The following is a 10,404-nucleotide window of genomic DNA, read 5'->3' as shown; positions in this document are numbered from 1 at the left end:
TAATAGATAAACTAGATTAGCGACTGTAGAAAAAAATGTGTGTGGCCTTTCTAAACATCGATGATAGGATTTGACAATTCTGTTTTGCTGACTGTGGACACATAACTGGGTTCGCACAGCATTCTGAGCAAAACTAGGGAAGGGAATTTAGCGGCTACGTTCACCTAACAAATCAACTTTATTATTCTGTAATACGGCCTGGTTTTCATAACATGCTAAGACAATGATTAAGTTCCCACCAGAAGCTACCATGTAAGGCAAATCATGTCCCCCTATCAGCCAAGCCTAATACATTTTGCAAAGGACACCCAAGTTTAATAAAACAGTATGTGCAGTTTGCATATGACATGCAACTGGTGTCTCTCATGTGCCCTGGGCATCACCTTGCAATATTCAAACTGCATGGCTAGGATACATATCAACTGGGAAACCTGGGATTTATGGTGTCAACACATCTGCAAGGTGCAAGCTTGGGGAAAGCTGGACCAGGAATTCAAACCTTAGCTTGGCTCCATTGGTGGCAACCCCAGGTAAGATACCATTTCTGTCCCCTTGGGTGGACTCAAGAATATAACAAGCAAACAAGGAAGGAAGCCACGGTGGCTGGTTAGAAAAAAACTCAACATCTTCTATAAGGCTATTTATTAGTAACATCCACATTTTGATAAAACTGAGCGAGCTTTTGAGTTCCCCGGAACTCTTCATCTGATATGATTCAAAAACAGAGGAGGAAGTGGGAGGAAGCTTCCTCGTTGGAACCACCCACTTTTAAGATCTCGTGGTTCAACTGAAGTTTTTATGCCTTAAAAAGAAGTCACTTTCATTTATTACCAACCCCTTACATTTCTGATTTGCTATGTATCAGATTGTGCTGAAACTGCTTGAAAATTAGGAGACTCCATTAACATTAAGCAGCTTTCAGTCTCTAAAATGGCAGAGACAACATCTACATCATGTTCTAGTCTTAGAAATGGTGTGTGTGTGTTTGCACACACACAAGCACATATACATGTAGTCTTGGACTAGAATAAAGTATAAAATCAACATTACAAAATTAATCCAGTAATTCTGTTATTATAATACTAGGTGTTAATAGCCTTAAATATGTCTACCATAGAAGACATATATTCTACGTCTATAGCTCTATAAATTAAAACTACAAGTAAATCAATGTAAGTCTAAAATCCTTTTGTTATTATACCATAAACCATTACGGTTAAATTCTATAGAATTAAGAGGTGTACATGAATACACCTATAATCCTAAAATCGGTAAGCCACTTCAAAATCCACAGAACTGGTTTAGCTTAAGTAGCCTAAAATAAGGTGGCCCTAGCTTCAAACCCATTTTTCCCCTGAAAAAATGTAAAGCAAGTGCATGTGCATACACACATGCATGGAGTTTGCACAACATCTTTAACAAACTAGCCAATTACCTTTCAGCATATTGCATCATGCCAACCCAAACACTGGGATATTTTATGACTGAGTGGGCTGGAAAATCTCGGAAAATTGAATTGATATAATAAACTGTGGTTCTGTTAACCATAAATAAATGTGTTGTGCATGCAGTTGCAAGATTGCTTCTGTGGGGGGCAATTGGAGGAAGGAATGCTAAGGGTACCAATCTGAGCTTCTGGGGGGAAACAATTGAACACATGCATTATAAATAGCTTTTAATCTGCTACAGACAGGTACCAGATCGGTATTGGTTTTGACCACCTCCCTTGTAGAAGGACAAAGGAATATAATTGATGATAACACAGATCACAGATTGCCAAAAAAAATTCCCTCAAAAGCAGCGAGAGAGATGCTCTCAGAATTCCCAGCCAGTTTGGCTGAAAATCCAATCCATCTGGAAACCACCACATTGGGAAAAGCTGGTCTATTTTTTTTAAAAAAATTATTACTATTAGTCATCTCTAACAGATGATGAAGTGCTTTCTTTTTTTCAGTCAAAAATCAGTTCAACTGAAGTTTTTATGCCTTAAAAAGAGGTCACTTTCATTTATTACCAACCCCATGACATCCCCCCCTTCCCTTGCCACCCCCCCTTTTGTTGGGCTCAGGGAAAGCCCGCCTCCCTGTTTAGTAAAAGGGAAGCCATTGGCTCAACATGGCAGCCTGTCCTTCAAACACCTCTCCCACTCTGCAAATTGTCAGCGTTTGGCTTCCCCTTTCAAGTGGTGATTGGGACTCCTGAAAGCCTGCTTTTATATAATATGACTTAAACCTCTCTTTCTTTTCCCACTCCCACCCAGTCAGAATCTAAGTATTATTAGGGGAAGATCTGCCACAACGCAACATGGAATGTTCCTTTTCAAGCAGTCAACTACCTGGCCATATCCTCCTCCAGGATGCTCCATTACATTCCCTAGTTTCACACAGGGGAAAATACAATGGGTTCAGGAATCTGCAATCCAAACATTTTCTATATTGATCCTTTGTATGGGATTTTCAGGTGGGGGTAGATGAATAGATCGACCACAAGATCAATCTCTCCTATCTACACTGTATCTTTCCAGCAATGAGATGCAGAGATTGGTTTGTTTGTTTATTTAAATAACATATGGAACTGCCTATCTTACAGCAGTGATTCTGGGCAGCATGCAAAGATTTTAAAAACTTCCTAATAGTACAAGTTCACGACACCACAATTAAACCATAACGCCCCCAAACAAAACCACATCGCCAACACCAACAGAGATTGCTTAACTACTTGGCCCCAAACCTGGAGAAAGAGCCAGGTGGAGACTTGTGGAAGGCTAACAGGGTTGGGGCCATCCATACCTCTGGGGGGGTGCTGTTCCACAGGGCAGGCACAGATAGTAGCACATCCCCTTCACTTCATTCAAAGGGACATACCAGTCCATAGTAGGTTTTGGTTACAAAAGACAACTTGTCCTCTTCAGTGTTTATTCAAGAATCAATTGCACAATCAACTCACAAAGTCACTTTTCTCCATGTTACCTGATTTGCCGCATAAGCATACTGTTGTTTTACTGTGCCAAAATACTGACTTGATTTGCTTGACCATGAATAAACTACGAATGACTGAACTTGCACAACATATTAAGCTAAAACTAAGGAAACTAGATTTCAGATTTGCCCAATGCCTGAGCCAACTCCATGCTGTTTTCCGTAGCTGCTGTCCGCCAGGTGTCTTGACCCTGCTGGCTAAGAATTCTGGGAGTTGTAGTCCATATACATCTGGAGGATATCAGGATGGGAAAGACTGAATTACACTCTCTGCAGATTTTCCTTTTGTCAGTTCTTAAGTGATATTGACACAAGGCGCACCTGAAGTTTGACTTACAAAAATTGGAGCCCAGGTTCACAGCAGTCTTTCCCAAGCTGGTGTGCATCAAGCATGTCCAGCTTAATTTCCCAGAATTCTCATCAAGTCTGGACAACCCACAGCTTCATACTTCCATCTCATCCCATCTGAGATATGAAGATGGCTGGCAAAATAATAAATTGTGATCCGGCCTGTACTGTCAACTGCAGAGTAAGGTGGGAGTATACCGGTGGCACATGCCAGAGGCCAGAAAGTGGCAGTAGTAGTGGAAGACAGAATTGTAACTGGAGCCTTTATGGCCAACCTTGAATTTCCACATGGACATGAGAGCAAGACATACGCACAGCCTTTTAACTTCTTAAAAACGTATATGGGAGATTTATTTTAATAGAAATCTACTCGTACATATTTGAAGGTTTTCTTAGATACTAAATACTGCCATTGTATTTTTCTAGGCCTGCCCCATTTTGCTTCCAAAACGATGGACACGGGATCATAAAGTTTTCGGTTAGTGAGAGTAAAGCCTCTTCCAAGTCAAGGTCCAGGTCAACTCCTGGTGACATCAAGGACATGTCCCTGTAATTTTCTTGGCAGCAATACAGAGGTGCTTTGCTTCTGCCTTTTTCCAGGATCTCTCTTTGACTTCCTTGTCTAGATGAGAAGGCTGGCCAGGGGTTGCTCCCTGCTGAAACGGAGGGCTGTGGGAAGGTTCAAAAAAGGAGTTTGGGAGCAGAAGGGCCTTTAGGGCCTTCAGAATGCTTGTTCCTTCCCTACCTGCCATCTGATCCAAACTGTTTTAAAAGTACAGAATAATTAAAATTAAAGAATCATTGAAAACGAAAATAGGGTCTTCTGAAAAGAGAGAACACCTGGAAAGCGGATTAAAAAGATATATAAAAGATACGGTGGTCAAACAAAACTCTTCAGAAGACCCTTCCAAACATTCCAATTTCTTTGCCTCCTCCAATATCTTATTCCAAACACAGTTCTGGAAATTGGATCTAAGATCCTTCCTTTGGAAGCTGGTGCTCCAGCCACTCATTTCAATCCAGGTAGAGACTGGAGCGAAAAAAGCAGACCTTTGACACAGTCAAATAATGCAATCACAATAGAGAAGCCAAGCTAGGCAAGAAGTGATCTTGTGCCTGTCACAATTCCTTCCAGCCCATCAATGTTTTTCCTGGACAAGGCAGAAGACCTGCAGCCCCCTCCAGATTTCCAGCACCCAAATCTTCTCTCATTGGCCTCTTTGAGGCCAGATGTTGAAAAGAATCTCCACTTCATCTCCCTGGAAACCTTTTCCTTTGGCAAGTATTAATCAGTTTCTTGCATACCCAGATTTGCCACTGTAGCCATGCTGAGGAGCTCTGTCAGAATTCAAACCAATGCTGCCCTCCTGAGGGCTTCATGCAGCTTTTGTGCCAAAAACAGACTGCAAATATTTCACTTTTGAAAAATGAAATATTTAGCAGTCAGAAAACCCCTAAATCCATATTTAAACCAGGGAAGGAAGGAAGGAAGGAAGGAAGGAAGGAAGGAAGGAAGGAAGGAAGGAAGGAAGGAAGGAAGGAAGTTGCAAGCCTTTGAATTTCTACATCACTGAAAAATGTTTTAAAATCGTAGTGAAAATATTGGTGGGGGTGGTGAAAAAATATGACTAGTGTTTCAGTTACGTGAAATAAATGGTTACTATCCTTTGTGAGAAATGCAAATTATTTGAGAAGTGGAAAAGAGAGAGAGATTAAGAAGACAGTCTAGGATGGGCAACCCATAAACTTCCACTACTTGCTAAACAGCAGCTCCCAGAATCCCACAAGATTAACTCTGGAAGCTGAAATATTTAAAAATCTGGAGGGTCGCTGCTTGCTTACTTCTGCCAGTATCTTAACAAAGTTTGTACAATACTCCATAATTTTTCTTCAAGCATCTCCTAGACATTTTCTGTTTGGAAACATTTCAAATTAGTTTCCTTTTAGTCACTACTTTATATCAATGTTTTATGTCCTTACTGTCAATTGATTATTTCTGTCTTATTTACATTACCTGCCAGGGTCATTCTAACAATATAGTCACCATAATTGGGCTCTTTTAATTTTGAAACCATAATCACACCTGTATCAAGAATGTATCATTCTTCCTTATATATTACATCACTACATTTTCTCTCGATATAATAATAATATTACAACTTTTCCATGGCTTTTAGTATTATAATGGTTCTGTATTCTAGATTGGTCATTTTACTGTTCTTTTACTCTAAACAATAATTTAACTGCCTTATATACATTTATACTTCACTATATTAATTTTTATGCCCCAAATTCTTTAACTTACAATTTTACTTGTATTGTTACATGATTCTATAGCCTGTTTTACTCTAGTCAATTTCTGTGCTATATAGGCTGCATTGATATTCAGCCAGTTAAATTTGACTCTGGTTTTGTTTTGCTGATCAATGACCAAACTAAAATGACCATCTTAACAAAGCTTTGTAAGAAAAATTAAACCCAAATTAGGCAGAATACAGTAGCATTCCAGCATGGATCGTAACACACACACACACACATCATGAAATGTGTGAATTTGATAATCCCTCCCCTTTGATTCCTTATAAGGATGCAACTGTTGTCATTATCAACATGGTTTGCATACAAGTTCCATTTTTCCTCCTCTCCCTTTTCCTTCTTACCCATCTTGTTTGACAAACTGCCTTAGTAATGGCAAAAGGTTGGAACTGTTTTTTAAAGCCTTTCACTTGGCCTAATAATCTTTGGTATGGACTTTGAACCTTTTGAAAGTGTTTGTTTTTTGTAAGCCAGCAATCAACTTCTGAACCCTGAGGCTGACTACCTGGAGCATCACTGATCACCTTGCAAGCTGTCCATATCCTCTTCCAGAATGCCCCATGGAATTACCTGTTGCATTCCATCCTCCACTAAGCCATTTTAGGTTGGGGGTTTCCTCCACCCTTTTATTGTAAGGGTGCACAGTTCATTGTTGTTTCTCCTGCAGACCTTTGGGTTTTCTCAATTGGCTTATACCTAACCCCTTAGAATGTCTACCTAAGAAGGTCCACTTTGTCTATCTGAAAAAAATCAGCACTTGGGGACACACACAACAGGAAACAACTCTGTCACTATGAAGTGGCCAAATTAGTTTTGGCTTAACTCATGCATCATACATAGTCAGAAAGGGGTTATTGTGGCTTTATGTATTCTGTGAAACCCACCCATGATTTATTGATTTATTTAACACATTTAATAAATGATGCCTTATTCAGTAAACCATGATTAACAAATTCATGCTTTAATGCACTTGGTGAAGCAGGCCAGGTTCTCCTCTCCTTACAATGCCAAACTGTATTTTTGTGCCTGTAGAAAATATACTTGCACATTATGGCAAAACTAGTCTACAGTTTGGATGTAACAAGCTAGAACATGCTTTACTTGAATTAGAGCAGGTCTGGTCCCATTTGGTCTTATTCATGGCGTAGTCCCTGGATTCTTCTACAGGATAACTTAAGGCTTTCCATTTTAATTTCAAATGGAGGAATAATTTGTCTTAGTGTCTGAAAGGAAAAATCCCTCTGTCTGTTTGTACCTTGGCACACATTTTACGCACCTTGAAGGATTAAAGACTTCAGTAAATACAGGCTTGAGTACAAAACTGAGCCCTGAAATGTATCCAACAATTCTTTGTTGTTCATCTGTCAGCCACGTAATAATTCCATCACAGAACCCAGCCAACTCTTGCATTTTTGTGCACATTATAAGTAGCACGCTGGGACTAATGCCCTATGGATGAAACTTTAAAGGTGTCTTCTGCTCCACCAGATGTTTCCAAGACTGCTTCTTTGTCAACCAACAGCTGAACTAGCCAACTTTTGCCATCTTTCATTCTTATCTACCAACAACAGGAAGCCTTTTACAACTTGCTGTTCTTAGAATAGCTTCCTTAAAGGGTTGAATCTCTACAGCTCTTTCCAAATCTTAATTCATCAGTAATTAAACATCATCTGAGTATGCCCAGATGAGACCAAAAGCTCTTATGAACATTAAGTAGCTTTACATTCCCCAGAGCCAAGTTCATATCTCATTCTAAAGTATAATGCAGCTTTTGTTTTGTTTTGGCTTAACATAATGCATGAACACAGTCACTGTAACTTATTTAATCATCCATTGTTTAGCACAATCTTCTCCAATCCAGCATCTTACTGATACTCTTGTTACTCACCCTGGAAGTGACTCTTGAGCCAAAGGCTGATTTAGGGTGATGTGTGAACCCAGGGTATAAATAAAACTGATTGCTACAACTGGCAAACACACAGATCAAAGGTATGAAAAATATCCTTCCGTAAGGAGTGGTAAGCCATCAATAACTTTAGGCTTTCTTGTGGCAGAGGAACACACCCAGCATGACTTTAGTTTGGATAAGAGTATCAGCATCCAAGATCCCCAGAGAAAAAGGACTTGATCATATAGGCAAATGAAACAAGCAAAAAGCTTTTGTGAAGAAACCGAGCAATTAATTTGGTATACAGACATTGTATAATAATATAGGGTGCCAAAGTCAATAATTCCTTGAGTATTTGTTACTGTAGATAAGCAGGCTTCTGGAAAATGACCATTTCTTTTACAAGAAGTTGTTTGTTTTTTTACAGGAACTATACAGATACTCCAAACACTGGAAGGACCATTGTAAGTATGTCAAGAAATTCCAGGAGTGGCGCTGCAGGTTAAACCACTGAGCTGCTGTGCTTGCCGATCAGAAGGTCAGCAGTTCGAATCCGCGTGACAGGGTGAGCTCCCGTTGCTAGTCCCAGCTCCTGCCAACCTAGCAGTTCGAAAACATGCCAATGTGAGTAGATTAATAGGTACCGCTTCGGTGGGCAGGTAACGGTGTTCCGTGTAGTCATGCCGGCCACATGACCACAGAAGTGTCTACGGACAAACGCCGGCTCTTCGGCTTTGAAACGGAGATGAGCACCGCCCCCTAGAGTCGGACACGACTGGACTTAATGTCAAGGGAAACCTTTACCTTATACAATGATAAAAATATTTACAGTTTTCGAAGGAAAATGGTCTTATCTCAGATTGGCTAGCCATAAATATCTGGCTAGACATTTAGTCAGATATGAACTGTAACTAAACATGAATTGTAAGTAAACAATTAAGGAAATAAGGAAAGTATAAAAAGACATATTGAAATCAGTCCAGCTCTTTGATACACAAAACACAATTTCCCTCTTAAAATTGTATTCAATGACTCAGATAGATGTGGAAAGCATTTACTTGACAAGCTGGATATAGAAATGGGATGTAAAAATGTTATCAGTGTTTTGTTAGGATGAGCTCACTTTACAATCTTCTGATTCTATTTTAGCCTGTTCTAACCTGTAATAGACTTACACTTAGCAAAAAATGCCATTTCACATAATGATTTAAAGATAACATAGTCCACGTCCATGTCCAAAACCCCCAGGATAAATGTCCTAAAGGAAGTTTGAGGTGTAGAAATTCTTTGTGTCCAGCAAATGCTAAACTAATGGTTAAACTAAAACAGTCACATGACAAGAATTATTGACTATAAAGCAATGATGTACCATATAACCATCATCATAAGCTGCCTTGCAAGACATTGGATAATGAATTAAGTTAAAGAAACAAAGATTCTGGTTGTTAGGGAAAACTTAGTAATAGTAAGACCATCTTCCAGTGGAACCTATTATTGAGCGAAGTGGTGGCTTTTCTTTCATTAGGTGTTTGATTAACACCAGACAGCCATTTCACTGGGGATGCTTTAATTGGGATCCTGCCTTGATTCAGGGGTTGGATTTGATGGCTTCATCATCTCCGTTCAGTTCTAGGATTCTGTGAGTCTGATGGCTAATAACTGTCCTTGGCTGAGCACTTTCTGGTTACCAAGTGAAACAGAGTATTTCACAGGCTCCACAACACTGGATTTCAACATTGTAGATGTCATATGCAATTTCAGTCAAATGCAGCCCTGCAACATTATCTTTGCTCTTTAATCAGAGAATTCTACCCAAAAGTTACAAATTGGTGGTTTTTAGGAACAAAATAGTGATAGCAGAAAGCAGACATTCTCCTAAAGCTGGGTTCAAGCCACACAATATGTCATCATGTGGTTAATTTGACTTTGGTTTGCTATATTGTGTGAATAGAGCCATTGGAAGTTTGCAAACCATGATTTTAAGTCTTAGGTGATGTGTGGGAAACAGCAAGGCATAGCAGAATTCAGTCTCAGAATTAGCAACCGTGCCTCTGAGCATGTGGACCTACTTTTTTAAAAGGGTGCTAGAAGATGTTTTTTGTATTTGTTCATGTATTATTTATAATTTGTCTTACATGAGATATTGCTTCTCTTTTTATGTTAGGTCACTTCTGACTCTCAGAAAAAGGCAAGAAAAAATGAAGATCCAATATCCTCAATTTTTTCCCCTTAATCCGTTCAATCATGTCCAATTCTTGGAGACTGCCTGGACAAGTCCCTGCAGTTTTCTTGGCAAGGTTTTTTGGAAGTGGTTTGCCATTGCCTCCTTTCTAGGGCTGAGGGAAAGTGACTGGCCCAAGGTCACCCAGCTGGCTTCTTGCCTACGGCAGGACTAGAACTCATTGTCTGCCAGTTTCTAGCCTGATGCCTTCAGCACTATACCAAATGGCTCTCTAGCCTCTCTTCTGGTGAGAGCTTAAATTGCAGCAGAGACCCATATTTTTGTTTTGCTCCTGTTCCTCTGCTACATAAAAAATAGCAACATTTGGGGAACAGGGAGACCTTCTGCTAAAACAAGTAATGCACAATGTATTTTCTGAATTTCTCCATGGCATCCCCTGTACAACAGCAGTTTCCTGACATCTGCACTGTTCTACCCTGTCCTTCAGGAATGCCCTAAAGCCCAGCTCTTGCAGCAGATTCTGGGGCAGGAAGATCCACGAGGCCACTTTAGATATTGATTTGACATTGACTGATCAATGTGTGCAGGTGGTGCAATGGTGGTGCCGTTTCCCTGATGCAGGCTCTTGATTTTTTTTTGTTCTTCGTATTTCTTCATTATTATTTTAAACCACCTTCATGATATTTTTATAC

Source organism: Candoia aspera, chromosome 13 (assembly GCF_035149785.1).
Source record: "Candoia aspera isolate rCanAsp1 chromosome 13, rCanAsp1.hap2, whole genome shotgun sequence".
In the NCBI taxonomy this organism is placed as follows: Eukaryota; Metazoa; Chordata; class Lepidosauria; order Squamata; family Boidae; genus Candoia; species Candoia aspera.
This window is presented reverse-complemented; position numbering follows the sequence as displayed.